Genomic DNA, 15,885 nt, shown 5'->3' with positions numbered 1-15,885 from the left:
CCCCTTAATAAAAAACAAAAACTTTCACAACTCCCCTAACAAAAAACATGCACACCCCCCTTAATAAAAACCCTGCACACCCCATTAATAAAAAACAAAAATCTGCAGTGCACATCCTCCCTTAATAAATAAAATACTGCAACCCCCTTAATAAAAAAAAACCTGCACCCCCCTTTAATTAAACATACCCACTCTAAATAAACTTCCCCCGTGCTGCACCCCCTTTAATTAATCCACATCCCCTTTAATTAATCCACATCCCCTTTAATTAATCCACCCCCTCTAATTAATCCACCCCCTCTAATTAATCCACCCCCTCTAATTAATCCACCCCCCCTAATTAATCCACCCTCCCTTTAATTAATCCACCCTCCCTTTAATTAATCCACCCTCCCTTTAATTAATCCACCCTCCCTTTAATTAATCCACCCTCCCTTTAATTAATCCACCCTCCCTTTAATTAATCCACCCTCCCTTTAATTAATCCACCCCCTCTAATTAATCCACCCCCTCTAATTAATCCACCCCCTCTAATTAATCCACCCCCTCTAATTAATCCACCCCCTCTAATTAATCCACCCTCCCTCTAATTAATCCACCCCCCAATTAATCCACCCCCCAATTAATCCACCCCCCAATTAATCCACCCCCTCTAATTAATCCACCCCCTTTAATTAATCCACCCTCCCTCTAATTAATCCATCCCCCAATTAATCCACCCTCCCTCTAATTAATCCACCCCCCAATTAATCCACCCTCCCTCTAATTAATCCACCCTCCCTCTAATTAATCCACCCCCCAATTAATCCACCCTCCCCCCAATTAATCCACCCTCCCCCCAATTAATCCACCCTCCCCCCAATTAATCCACCCTCCCCCCAATTAATCCACCCCCCAATGAATCCACCCCCTCTAATGAATCCACCCCCTCTAATGAATCCACCCCCTCTAATGAATCCACCCCCTCTAATGAATCCACCCCCTCTAATGAATCCACCCCCTCTAATGAATCCACCCCCTCTAATGAATCCACCCCCTCTAATGAATCCACCCCCTCTAATGAATCCACCCCCTCTAATGAATCCACCCCCTCTAATTAATCCACCCCCTCTAATTAATCCACCCCCTCTAATTAATCCACCCCCCAATTAATCCACCCCCCAATTAATCCACCCCCTCTAATTAATCCACCCCCTTTAATTAATCCACCCTCCCTCTAATTAATCCATCCCCCAATTAATCCACCCTCCCTCTAATTAATCCACCCCCCAATTAATCCACCCTCCCTCTAATTAATCCACCCTCCCTCTAATTAATCCACCCTCCCTCTAATTAATCCACCCTCCCTCTAATTAATCCACCCTCCCTCTAATTAATCCACCCCCCAATTAATCCACCCTCCCCCCAATTAATCCACCCCCCAATTAATCCACCCCCTCTAATGAATCCACCCCCTCTAATGAATCCACCCCCTCTAATGAATCCACCCCCTCTAATGAATCCACCCCCTCTAATGAATCCACCCCCTCTAATGAATCCACCCCCTCTAATGAATCCACCCCCTCTAATGAATCCACCCCCTCTAATGAATCCACCCCCTCTAATGAATCCACCCCCTCTAATGAATCCACCCCCTCTAATGAATCCACCCCCTCTAATGAATCCACCCCCTCTAATGAATCCACCCCCTCTAATGAATCCACCCCCTCTAATGAATCCACCCCCTCTAATTAATCCACCCCCTCTAATTAATCCACCCCCTCTAATTAATCCACCCCCTCTAATTATTTCAGCCCCCTTTAATTATTTCAGCCCCTCTAATTAATCCACCCCCCTCTAATTAATCCATCCCCTCTAATTAATACCCCCTCTAATTAATACAACCCCTTTAATTATTTCAGCCCCTCTAATTAATCCACCCCCTCTAATTAATCCATCCCCTCTAATTAATACCCCCTCTAATTAATCCACCCCCTCTAATGAATCCACCCCCTCTAATTAATCCACCCCCTCTAATTAATCCACCCCCTCTAATTAATCCACCCCCTCTAATTAATCCACCCTCCCTCTAATTAATCCACCCCCCAATTAATCCACCCCCTCTAATTAATCCACCCCCTTTAATTAATCCACCCTCCCTCTAATTAATCCATCCCCCAATTAATCCACCCTCCCTCTAATTAATCCACCCCCAATTAATCCACCCTCCCTCTAATTAATCCACCCTCCCTCTAATTAATCCACCCCCCAATTAATCCACCCTCCCCCCAATTAATCCACCCTCCCTCTAATTAATCCACCCCCCAATGAATCCACCCCCTCTAATGAATCCACCCCCTCTAATGAATCCACCCCCTCTAATGAATCCACCCCCTCTAATGAATCCACCCCCTCTAATGAATCCACCCCCTCTAATGAATCCACCCCCTCTAATGAATCCACCCCCTCTAATGAATCCACCCCCTCTAATGAATCCACCCCCTCTAATGAATCCACCCCCTCTAATGAATCCACCCCCTCTAATGAATCCACCCCCTCTAATGAATCCACCCCCTCTAATTAATCCACCCCCTCTAATTAATCCACCCCCTCTAATTAATCCACCCCCTCTAATTAATCCACCCCCCAATTAATCCACCCCCCAATTAATCCACCCCCTCTAATTAATCCACCCCCTTTAATTAATCCACCCTCCCTCTAATTAATCCATCCCCCAATTAATCCACCCTCCCTCTAATTAATCCACCCCCCAATTAATCCACCCTCCCTCTAATTAATCCACCCTCCCTCTAATTAATCCACCCTCCCTCTAATTAATCCACCCCCCAATTAATCCACCCTCCCCCCAATTAATCCACCCTCCCTCTAATTAATCCACCCCCCAATTAATCCACCCCCCAATTAATCCACCCCCTCTAATGAATCCACCCCTCTAATGAATCCACCCCCTCTAATGAATCCACCCCCTCTAATGAATCCACCCCCTCTAATGAATCCACCCCCTCTAATGAATCCACCCCCTCTAATGAATCCACCCCCTCTAATGAATCCACCCCCTCTAATGAATCCACCCCCTCTAATGAATCCACCCCCTCTAATGAATCCACCCCCTCTAATGAATCCACCCCCTCTAATTAATCCACCCCCTCTAATTAATCCACCCCCTCTAATTAATCCACCCCCTCTAATTAATCCACCCCCTCTAATTAATCCACCCCCTCTAATTATTTCAGCCCCCTTTAATTATTTCAGCCCCTCTAATTAATCCACCCCCCTCTAATTAATCCATCCCCTCTAATTAATACCCCCTCTAATTAATACAACCCCTTTAATTATTTCAGCCCCTCTAATTAATCCACCCCCTCTAATTAATCCATCCCCTCTAATTAATACCCCCTCTAATTAATCCACCCCCTCTAATGAATCCACCCCCTCTAATGAATCCACCCCCTCTAATGAATCCACCCCCTCTAATTAATCCACCCCCTCTAATTAATCCACCCCCCAATTAATCCACCCTCCCCCCAATTAATCCACCCTCCCTCTAATTAATCCACCCTCCCTCTAATTAATCCACCCCCCAATGAATCCACCCCCTCTAATGAATCCACCCCCTCTAATGAATCCACCCCCTCTAATGAATCCACCCCCTCTAATGAATCCACCCCCTCTAATGAATCCACCCCCTCTAATGAATCCACCCCCTCTAATGAATCCACCCCCTCTAATGAATCCACCCCCTCTAATGAATCCACCCCCTCTAATGAATCCACCCCCTCTAATGAATCCACCCCCTCTAATGAATCCACCCCCTCTAATGAATCCACCCCCTCTAATGAATCCACCCCCTCTAATGAATCCACCCCCTCTAATGAATCCACCCCCTCTAATTAATCCACCCCCTCTAATTAATCCACCCCCTCTAATTAATCCACCCCCTCTAATTAATCCACCCCCCAATTAATCCACCCCCCAATTAATCCACCCCCTCTAATTAATCCACCCCCTTTAATTAATCCACCCTCCCTCTAATTAATCCATCCCCCAATTAATCCACCCTCCCTCTAATTAATCCACCCCCCAATTAATCCACCCTCCCTCTAATTAATCCACCCTCCCTCTAATTAATCCACCCTCCCTCTAATTAATCCACCCTCCCTCTAATTAATCCACCCCCCAATTAATCCACCCTCCCCCCAATTAATCCACCCCCCAATTAATCCACCCCCCAATTAATCCACCCCCTCTAATGAATCCACCCCTCTAATGAATCCACCCCCTCTAATGAATCCACCCCCTCTAATGAATCCACCCCCTCTAATGAATCCACCCCCTCTAATGAATCCACCCCCTCTAATGAATCCACCCCCTCTAATGAATCCACCCCCTCTAATGAATCCACCCCCTCTAATGAATCCACCCCCTCTAATGAATCCACCCCCTCTAATGAATCCACCCCCTCTAATGAATCCACCCCCTCTAATGAATCCACCCCCTCTAATGAATCCACCCCCTCTAATGAATCCACCCCCTCTAATGAATCCACCCCCTCTAATTAATCCACCCCCTCTAATTAATCCACCCCCTCTAATTAATCCACCCCCTCTAATTAATCCACCCCCTCTAATTATTTCAGCCCCCTTTAATTATTTCAGCCCCTCTAATTAATCCACCCCCCTCTAATTAATCCATCCCCTCTAATTAATACCCCCTCTAATTAATACAACCCCTTTAATTATTTCAGCCCCTCTAATTAATCCACCCCCTCTAATTAATCCATCCCCTCTAATTAATACCCCCTCTAATTAATCCACCCCCTCTAATGAATCCACCCCCTCTAATTAATCCACCCCCTCTAATTAATCCACCCCCTCTAATTAATCCACCCCCTCTAATTAATCCACCCTCCCTCTAATTAATCCACCCCCCAATTAATCCACCCCCTCTAATTAATCCACCCCCTTTAATTAATCCACCCTCCCTCTAATTAATCCATCCCCCAATTAATCCACCCTCCCTCTAATTAATCCACCCCCCAATTAATCCACCCTCCCTCTAATTAATCCACCCTCCCTCTAATTAATCCACCCCCCAATTAATCCACCCCCCAATTAATCCACCCCCCAATTAATCCACCCTCCCCCCAATTAATCCACCCTCCCTCTAATTAATCCACCCCCCAATGAATCCACCCCCTCTAATGAATCCACCCCCTCTAATGAATCCACCCCTTCTAATGAATCCACCCCCTCTAATGAATCCACCCCCTCTAATGAATCCACCCCCTCTAATGAATCCACCCCCTCTAATGAATCCACCCCCTCTAATGAATCCACCCCCTCTAATGAATCCACCCCCTCTAATGAATCCACCCCCTCTAATGAATCCACCCCCTCTAATTAATCCACCCCCCAATTAATCCACCCCCCAATTAATCCACCCCCTCTAATTAATCCACCCCCTTTAATTAATCCACCCTCCCTCTAATTAATCCATCCCCCAATTAATCCACCCTCCCTCTAATTAATCCACCCCCCAATTAATCCACCCTCCCTCTAATTAATCCACCCTCCCTCTAATTAATCCACCCCCCAATTAATCCACCCTCCCCCCAATTAATCCACCCTCCCTCTAATTAATCCACCCCCCAATTAATCCACCCCCCAATTAATCCACCCCCTCTAATGAATCCACCCCCTCTAATGAATCCACCCCCTCTAATGAATCCACCCCCTCTAATGAATCCACCCCCTCTAATGAATCCACCCCCTCTAATGAATCCACCCCCTCTAATGAATCCACCCCCTCTAATGAATCCACCCCCTCTAATGAATCCACCCCCTCTAATGAATCCACCCCCTCTAATGAATCCACCCCCTCTAATGAATCCACCCCCTCTAATGAATCCACCCCCTCTAATGAATCCACCCCCTCTAATGAATCCACCCCCTCTAATGAATCCACCCCCTCTAATTAATCCACCCCCTCTAATGAATCCACCCCCTCTAATGAATCCACCCCCTCTAATTAATCCACCCCCTCTAATTAATCCACCCCCTCTAATTAATCCACCCCCTCTAATTAATCCACCCCCTCTAATTATTTCAGCCCCCTTTAATTATTTCAGCCCCTCTAATTAATCCACCCCCCTCTAATTAATCCATCCCCTCTAATTAATACCCCCTCTAATTAATACAACCCCTTTAATTATTTCAGCCCCTCTAATTAATCCACCCCCTCTAATTAATCCATCCCCTCTAATTAATACCCCCTCTAATTAATCCACCCCCTCTAATGAATCCACCCCCTCTAATGAATCCACCCCCTCTAATTAATCCACCCCCTCTAATTAATCCACCCTCCCTCTAATTAATCCACCCCCCAATTAATCCACCCCCTCTAATTAATCCACCCCCTTTAATTAATCCACCCTCCCTCTAATTAATCCATCCCCCAATTAATCCACCCTCCCTCTAATTAATCCACCCCCCAATTAATCCACCCTCCCTCTAATTAATCCACCCTCCCTCTAATTAATCCACCCCCCAATTAATCCACCCTCCCCCCAATTAATCCACCCTCCCTCTAATTAATCCACCCCCCAATTAATCCACCCCCTCTAATGAATCCACCCCTCTAATGAATCCACCCCCTCTAATGAATCCACCCCCTCTAATGAATCCACCCCCTCTAATGAATCCACCCCCTCTAATGAATCCACCCCCTCTAATGAATCCACCCCCTCTAATGAATCCACCCCCTCTAATGAATCCACCCCCTCTAATGAATCCACCCCCTCTAATGAATCCACCCCCTCTAATGAATCCACCCCCTCTAATGAATCCACCCCCTCTAATGAATCCACCCCCTCTAATTAATCCACCCCCTCTAATTAATCCACCCCCTCTAATTAATCCACCCCCTCTAATTAATCCACCCCCTCTAATTAATCCACCCCCTCTAATTAATCCACCCCCTCTAATTAATCCACCCCCTCTAATTATTTCAGCCCCCTTTAATTATTTCAGCCCCTCTAATTAATCCACCCCCCTCTAATTAATCCATCCCCTCTAATTAATACCCCCTCTAATTAATACAACCCCTTTAATTATTTCAGCCCCTCTAATTAATCCACCCCCTCTAATTAATCCATCCCCTCTAATTAATACCCCCTCTAATTAATCCACCCCCTCTAATTAATCCACCCCCTCTAATTAATCCACCCCCTCTAATTAATCCACCCCCTCTAATTAATCCACCCCCTCTAATTAATACACCCCCTTAATTAATCCACCCCCCTTAATTAATCCACCCCCCTCTAATTAATCCACCCCCTTTAATTATTTCAGCCCCTCTAATTAATCCACCCCCTCTAATTAATCCACCCCCTCTAATTAATACACCCCCTCTAATTAATACACCCCCTCTAATTAATACACCCCCTCTAATTAATACACCCCCTCTAATTAATACACCCCCTCTAATTTATACACCCCCCTCTAATTAATCCACCCCCTCTAATTAATCCACCCCCTCTAATTAATCCACCCCCTCTAATTAATCCACCCCCTCTAATTAATCCACCCCCTCTAATTAATACACCCCCTCTAATTAATACACCCCCTCTAATTTATACACCCCCCTCTAATTTATACACCCCCCTCTAATTTATACACCCCCCTCTAATTTATACACCCCCCTCTAATTAATACACCCCCCTCTAATTAATACACCCCCCTCTAATTAATACACCCCCCTCTAATTAATACACCCCCCTCTAATTAATACACCCCCCTCTAATTAATACACCCCCCTCTAATTAATACACCCCCTCTAATTAATACAACCCCTCTAATTAATACACCCCCTCTAATTAATACACGCCCCTTAATTAATACACCCCCTCTAATTAATCCACCCCCCTCTAATTTATACACCCCCCTCTAATTAATACACCCCCCTCTAATTAATACACCCCCCTCTAATTAATACACCCCCCTCTAATTAATACACCCCCCTCTAATTAATACACCCCCTCTAATTAATACACCCCCTCTAATTAATACACCCCCCTTAATTAATCCACCCCCTCTAATTAATCCACCCCCTCTAATTAATCCACCCCCTCTAATTAATCCACCCCCCCTAATTAATCCACCCCCCCTAATTAATCCACCCCTCTAATACACCCCCTCTAATTAATACACCCCCCTCTAATTAATACACCCCCTCTAATTAATACACCCCCCTCTAATTAATACACCCCCCTCTAATTAATACATCCCCTCTAATTAATACACCCCCCTCTAATTAATACATCCCCTCTAATTAATCCTCCCCCCACTAATTAATCCTCCCCCCTCTAATTAATACATCCCCCTCTAATTAATACATCCCCTCTAATTAATACATCCCCCTCTAATTAATACATCCCCCTCTAATTAATACACCCCCCTCTAATTAATACACCCCCCTCTAATTAATACACCCCCCTCTAATTAATACACCCCCATCTAATTAATACACCCCCCTCTAATTAATCCACCCCCCTCTAATTTATACACCCCCTCTAATTTATACACCCCCCTCTAATTTATACACCCCCTCTAATTAATACACCCCCCTCTAATTAATCCACCCCCCACTAATTAATCCTCCCCCTCTAATTAATACATCCCCCTCTAATTAATACATCCCCCTCTAATTAATACATCCCCCTCTAATTAATACACCCCCCTCTAATTAATACACCCCCCTCTAATTAATACACCCCCCTCTAATTAATACACCCCCCCTAATTAATCCACCCCCCTCTAATCCCCCCTCTAATTCCCCCTCTAATTAATACATCCCCCTCTAATTAATACATCCCCCTCTAATACACCCCCCTCTAATACCTCTAATTAATCCACCCCCTCTAATTAATACACCCCCCTCTAATTAATACACCCCCCTCTAATTAATCCATCCCCCTCTAATTAATCCACCCCCCTCTAATTAATCCACCCCCCTCTAATTAATCCACCCCCCTCTAGTTAATACACCCCCCTCTAGTTAATACACCCCCCTCTAGTTAATACACCCCCCTCTAGTTAATACACCCCCCCCCTTTAATTAATTCAGCCCCAGACATAAAATAACTACTTTATACTTACATTTTGATGATGCCTTGCTTGCCCGCCGAGTCCGACCACTGGGTGCCTCACCGCCCGGAAATGGATCCTTCCGCTGAAGATCCGTGAAGGCGGACTGACGTCGCTGCGCACGTCGTCATCAGGTTGCGCGACGCCGCGGCCCTCAACGCTCCTCCCCCTCCTCCTCATAAAGAAGGAAGTCCCGCCGGTGTTTGGCCGCAAAGGTGCTGCGGCTGTGCGCAGCGTAATGATGGGGGGTGACACATGACACTGGAAGTCATGGCACCCCCCTAGTCAGTGGCACCCGGGGCGGGCCGCCCCCCCCTTAGTACGCCACTGCTCCAGCATCAGATTTTTCTTCATAGGAAAACATTGACTAATGCTTTCCTATGGGGAAATCCTAATGTGCATTACGTCTCCCCCGCCGGCTGATGTCGGTGGATGAGGAGCGTGGGCGGAGGCTGACCTGATTCAGGTAAGTGATTAAAGGGGTTTTAAGGCACATTAAAAACCTATAGTGCCAGGAAAATGGCTTTGTTTTCCTGGCACTAAAGAATCCCCATTACACTCTGCCCATTATTGATACAATGTACTTTTATGCTCAATATGCAGATGCCAGATAGAGATACAACTGTATAACTGTAGCCTTGAACCTAAATGCAAATAAATGCTAAACAAAGGTATACTAAGACGTATAAAATACTTTTACCCCTATGTAAGTGCTTAAATAGCTCAAATAGTAATGTAGTTCTGAGGTCCAACAGATTATACTTGGCTACAAGTAATCCTGCAGAGCTCCCATTCATCAGGAGAGCAAATAACTAAGACATGGTATGTACATACAATAAAAAATAATACATTGGACAAAGATAGCCCACATAACCTCGAATCCTAATGGGAAATAAGGCTGTAAGGCTGGGAATTTCTTAGCGGACAAGCTAAAGCAGAAGTTAGACCAAATAATAAAAAAAAAAAATCCTCAAACAATAGTCAATACATTTGCATTCTTTTACAGGGCCAACACACCAAGAGGACAATGCAATTCAAAACTTTTTCTTGGACATATCCCTACCCAAACTTCCTTCTGATCCCTCTGAACAACAGATGGTACTGAACATTCGTAACACAGAGGAGGAAGTAATGAAAGCAATGATGTCCATGGCAACTAATTAGGCCCCTGGGCCAGATGTTTTCACAAACATTACAGCTCTACGGCCTCTTTGTTAACCCCACACTTAACCTCACTCTTTAACCAAATTAAATCAATAGGACACATTTCTGCTGAAATGTCGACAGCCACAATTATCAAGTTTCCTAAGCCAAACACCCCCCAAATGTATGCTGTGATTTCAGAACTATTTCACTTCTCAACTCTGATACCAAACTGTATGATAATTATACTCACATTTTTAACCCCTTAAGGACCAAACTTCTGGAATAAAAGGGAATCATGACATGTCAGACATGTCATGTGTCCTTAAGGGGTTAAAGGGACACTATAGTCCCCAGAACAACCACAACATATTGTATTGTTCTGGTGAGTATAATCAGTCTCTTCAGGCATTTTGCAGTAAACACTGTGTTTTGAGAGAAAAAGCAGTGTTTACATTACAGCCTAGGGATACCTCCAGTGGCCACTCCTCAGATAGCTACTAGAGGTGATTCCTGGGGCAGTGTTGCACAGTGTGCAACACTGACATTCAGTGTCTCTACCCTCTGCACCATTGACTTTTGGAGGTTTTGTTTTTCATGTCCTTCCTTCTTCAGAACTCACCATGCTGATTCCTCCAGCAAACAATTCTAAAGTTTTGAAAAGTTTAATTTTTAAAGGGATACTATACTTACCCAGACCATCTCAGCTCATTGTCCTGCCAAGTAAATGTGGCTGTCAATCAGATTGCCACAAGTAGCACTTCCTGACTTTTGGTCCCCCGAATGACGCTGGACATCCTCACACTATGCGGGGGAACACAAGTGCTAAAATCAGAAAGTGACTAAAGTTTCTTTTAACCCTTTTGCTGCTGGAGACTGGGAGAAGGGGCGTGAGGGAAGAGGGGAACCAGAGGGCTCTGTAGTTTTGTGAATATGGCTTTGTATTTCTAACACTATAGAATCCCTTTAATGCTAAATTATTCTACAACTATTTTTTGTACTTATTTCAAACATTTGCATATATTTTTTTAGGGAGATAAATGTTCTGGCAAACAAATTCTAACTTCATACATTCCCCTCTCTACCACCACTTACTGCTCCTCCCTACTTCTATATAGAAAAACCTCTTGTCTGCTCTCAAAATTCTTTTTGCTTCCTTCTATCTCTAGATTCCCCGAGCTGATACCCCGAGCAACTAATGCAAACGTGTCATAGCATATTCTGCAGGCAATTACAGTACACTTTACCCAAATTCAATTTACTAGATTGTAAGCTAATGGGAAGGGTCTTATGTTCTCTTTATAACAATACATGTCTGTTATTTGTCTTAATTTAGGAAAGGCTCTCCAACGCTGGTAGTTCCCTCCATGTGATTAAAGAAAGACCAAAATATTACCAAAAGCATAACCTAATATTCTTGCCGATGGTGATGTATAAAGTGTCTTGATTGCATCATGTATCCAGCTTTCAAAACCAAAAGAAGTCAAAGCTCTGTCCAAATATCACTACTGGACTCTGTCGAACGCCTTTCCGCGTCAATCAACAGCGTCAGGAGGGGAAAGCCCCTGGATTTCGTCCGTCCAATATCAATCACTCTGCATGTGTTATTACATGAGGATCTACCTGGGATTAAGCCTATCTCGTCCGGATGAATTATAGATGATACGAGCAGTTTAATTCTATCTAACAAAATAGATGCATGTAGTTTGAGGTCAACGTTAATTAAGGAGATAGGGCAATAGTTTGCCACTTCTGCACGGCGTTTGTCCCATGTCGTATGCTTATAATTCTCACCGCTATGTTCGGTGGCCATGATACCAACTCGAGCCAACGCATAGATAGAGCCTCTCACGCCGCTTGGCAATAAAAGGGCGTCACCTGTCACCATTTATTGGAATTGTTTTGGCACTTGGCAAATTTCTTACTTTAATTGTTTATTCTGTTTTGGTATACATCATATTCCGTAAGGCATGAAAGATTTATCTCTCCCTAGCACCCCGGGCTAGGTCTGGCACTCCTACGGGGAGACGGCAAAAAGCCAGTCCCGTCTCCATTAGGTCATGGACCATTCCTAGGGTTACAGCAGAATTAAGGAGAAGACACATTCCATTTCCAGCTACTACCAGGAAGGCAGAGCTATTCAGACTAATGAAAATTTGTCAGACAATGCGGGGGCTGGTGAAGGCTCCAGTGGGTCTGATCGCCATGACATGAGGACTTCGGTCTTATCCTCCATGAGTCAAATCAATGACAGGCAATATCTTCTGCCAGGCCGTCCACTACGAGCCTAACTAGGCCCAATTCTGATCTACAGGGTTTTAACTATGGTTACTACGTTTAACGCTCAAGTTGTGAACACACATGGTTCCCCTACAAATCAGGAAGTATATCCTGAAAGGCAAGTACATACATCTAGTGTCCCTTCTTATTGCCTCACAGGATATCATAGATAATAAAACCTACTCGTATAGGGATTTAACTGTTGTCCTCAAACCTAGCGACCCGATGACTTCGTAAAAAACTAGCAATACCTGAATTCATTATGGCATTCAGTATTTATATGCATGTAATGTGTTCCCCATATCCCCAAATATGGGAGGAGTTTGATTTATACTTGCACAAGCTGGTATATCTGGGGCACAAATATGATGGGCACAGCCTTTTCTGATTACCATTGTTCTTTTTCAGCAAGAGCTGCAGCGGCTCTAACCCAGTTTAAAGTCAAAACTGATTGGAGTCTACTTGACACTGAACTGTCGGTCGGCATTTTGTGGGCCTCAGGACACCAGTCTGTGCAATTTATTCTTCTACATCACACTCCTTCAATCTGTGTCCCGACAGTCTGGATAACCTGGCCCGCAACCTGTCAGTTCCTGGCATTTCTTCTAAGGTGGAGAAAGCTATCAGGGATAAACCAGGTCACCCAATTATATTTTAATGCAAATCGCAGATTTCCAAATACTTTAACGCAGGGACCTGCAGTTTCAGTGCCTTCAGTGCACGTGTGTTCAACTTGATTTAGAGCACATGCTAAATCAATGTGCCCTAATAAAATGCATGCACAAATCTATAGGACATCTGTTAATGTGATTGCTCTGGCTCAGTTTTTGGCCGATCATCCATCCCCATATTTGGTTGAATTCCTAGTCACAGGTTTCTCTAAAGGTTTCCATACAGCGATCATGGCCATGCCCTCATACTTTAGAATGTAAAAATTAGCAAACTGCTTTATTGGAGCACACAGTCGATTCCCTGTTCATGCAGGAACTGACACAAGGTTTCCTACTGGGACCTAACCAAATCCCCCCTATCTTCACCTGGCATACAAACCCAATCGGCATTGTCACTGGGAAAAATTTACTTACAGAAAGTTTGATAATTAATCTTTCAGTTACCCACTCTACATCTGTTCCCAGCTTTATAATCTCTGCCGGCATAGGCGCCTGGCTGAGCAAGACCGACAAAAACTCCTACCAATGCATACCCATCTTTGGCACTTACATAGTATCAAGTGGAGGGACCAGTAGTATTTCCGACTCATCTTTGGGTCACTATATAACTTTTTTATATTACTGGAGTGCCGGTTTCCCCATTTAAAACCGAGGCTCCAGACACTGTAATCAACTTTCTGGGTATCCGATTGGATTCGGTGGCCATGGAATACAGTCTTCCCCATGAGAAAACTTACTACATACACACCCTTATAGACCAATTTTTGCAAATAAGTTCATGCAGTTGTAAAGAACTGCAATCACTTCTGGGGTCCTTAAATGTTGCCATGAAGATTGTACCACAGGGAATTGTTTATTTCCAGATTGTCATGCTTATTGCCTTGTATTCCTATTGAGGATAGACGAATTTCCCTCGATCCCCACACTATGGCAGACCTACTCATGTGGCAGAGATTTCTTCGACAATGGAATGGGAAAACCATGTTTTTTCCTCCTATCTTTAACAAATCTCCTGTCATATGGACGGATGCTGCTGCCTCAACAGGCTTTGCTGCTATCCACTGGAATGATAGGCTCTAGGGCAAATGGCTTTCACATGCCTTAGAGCTGGTAGCATTTTCAAGCACGTCAGCCACGTTTGAGTTATATCCTATAGTGGTTGCTGCCGTTTCCTGGGGACCGACGTGGTCAGGTCAGCATGTGAATTGTTTTTCCGACAATCTCACTACATGTCACATTATTAACAAAGGCCGCTCCTCATCCTTGCTTACCATGCAATTCCTAAGGAGACTAACATGGGTTGCAGCATGTTGCCAGTTTTATCTCATTTGTGTGCATATACCGAGCATACATAACAAGGCTGCTGACTTCCTGTCTCAATTTAAATTTCAGGCCTTTCACATGACACATTCTACAGTCTCACAGCTGGAAACAGCCACCACAACATTTCTTGATCTGGCAACGGATTAACATCATGCTAAAGACCTGTCACAATTAGCTTTTTCGGACCACACTAGCCACACTTATCACAAAGCTTTTCATATTTGCATTAGATTTATTTCTAAGTTTGGTAATACAGACATATTCTCTATGGCATCAGTGATTGCTTTTTCTTCTTTTTGCCACCTCACTTTAAAACTTTCATACAACACCATTACATTTATGGACAAACAAGCAACCATTCATATTCCCATATCCCATTAAACCATACTGAAAGGAATCCAAAAATCCTCCATAACACCAAAAAGACTACCAATAGACAATCAATTATATTGCTCTTTGGCGGATTTTCTAGATTCCTCACCTTTCAAACTCCATACAATTTGAGTTATAAAAACTGCCATCTATCTAGCTTTTTCGGAATTCCTGAGGCCCCTAGAATTAACCTTGTCGAGCTACCAATTCCAATAATACCACTCTTTTCCTAAAAGGATTCGCTTTTAAAAAACAAGATGAGTTCTATCTCCTTTCCCTATCACACAACAAAACAAGCCAAATAGGGCATAGCCTACTACCCCACACACAAAAAATGGTGCCCAGTGAAAACATTAAACAACTATCAGAGTATAGTACACTCTCCACCATCACAACAATTTTTTTTTACCTTATACGAAACAGTTCTTACAACATCAACATTCATGCAGTACATTAGGATTTTTCTTATGAGACTGGATCATAATCTATTAAACAATTCAGGTCATTCAATCAGAATAGGGGCAGCTTCCACGGCCTCAAGTAAGAATGTTCCTGCGCATATTATTAAAACTTTGGGTTGCTGGCAAGTCTACCGCCTATTGCCGTTATATACCTAATCCTGATCAAGACATAAGACAAGCATTTCTGAGCATGTCAACGGTAATAATTCTAATCATGTATTTTGTTGATTGAAAAAAAATTAAAAGTAAGGTTTTCTATATTTTTGCCCTCTATATTTACACACCACAACAGACTTTCACAAATAACCATGTAACTTTCACACAGGTCTACATACTATCGGCTATTGATACAGCCTTTGCGCCACAACCACAAATGTGAAGGTGTAGCCTGGAGTTGTGGGAGGGACTTGGTTACCTTTTTAAGCAGTGAAAGGAGACCTTTCACTGCTCCATACCATTGCCTGGTTGGCGATCCTGATCACCCCTCCATTT

The 15,885-nt window shown here is 43.9% G+C and overlaps 1 protein-coding gene across 1 annotated transcript in view; it reads right to left on the bottom strand.

The window, feature by feature from the left end:
- The window catches only part of LOC134612223 (uncharacterized), a 409,549-nt gene that overhangs the window by 138,788 nt on the left and 254,876 nt on the right, over window positions 1-15,885 (bottom strand). The gene's annotated exons all lie outside the window — the stretch shown is intronic.

Source organism: Pelobates fuscus, chromosome 5 (assembly GCF_036172605.1).
Source record: "Pelobates fuscus isolate aPelFus1 chromosome 5, aPelFus1.pri, whole genome shotgun sequence".
Classification (NCBI taxonomy): domain Eukaryota; kingdom Metazoa; phylum Chordata; class Amphibia; order Anura; family Pelobatidae; genus Pelobates; species Pelobates fuscus.
This window is presented reverse-complemented; position numbering and strand designations above follow the sequence as displayed.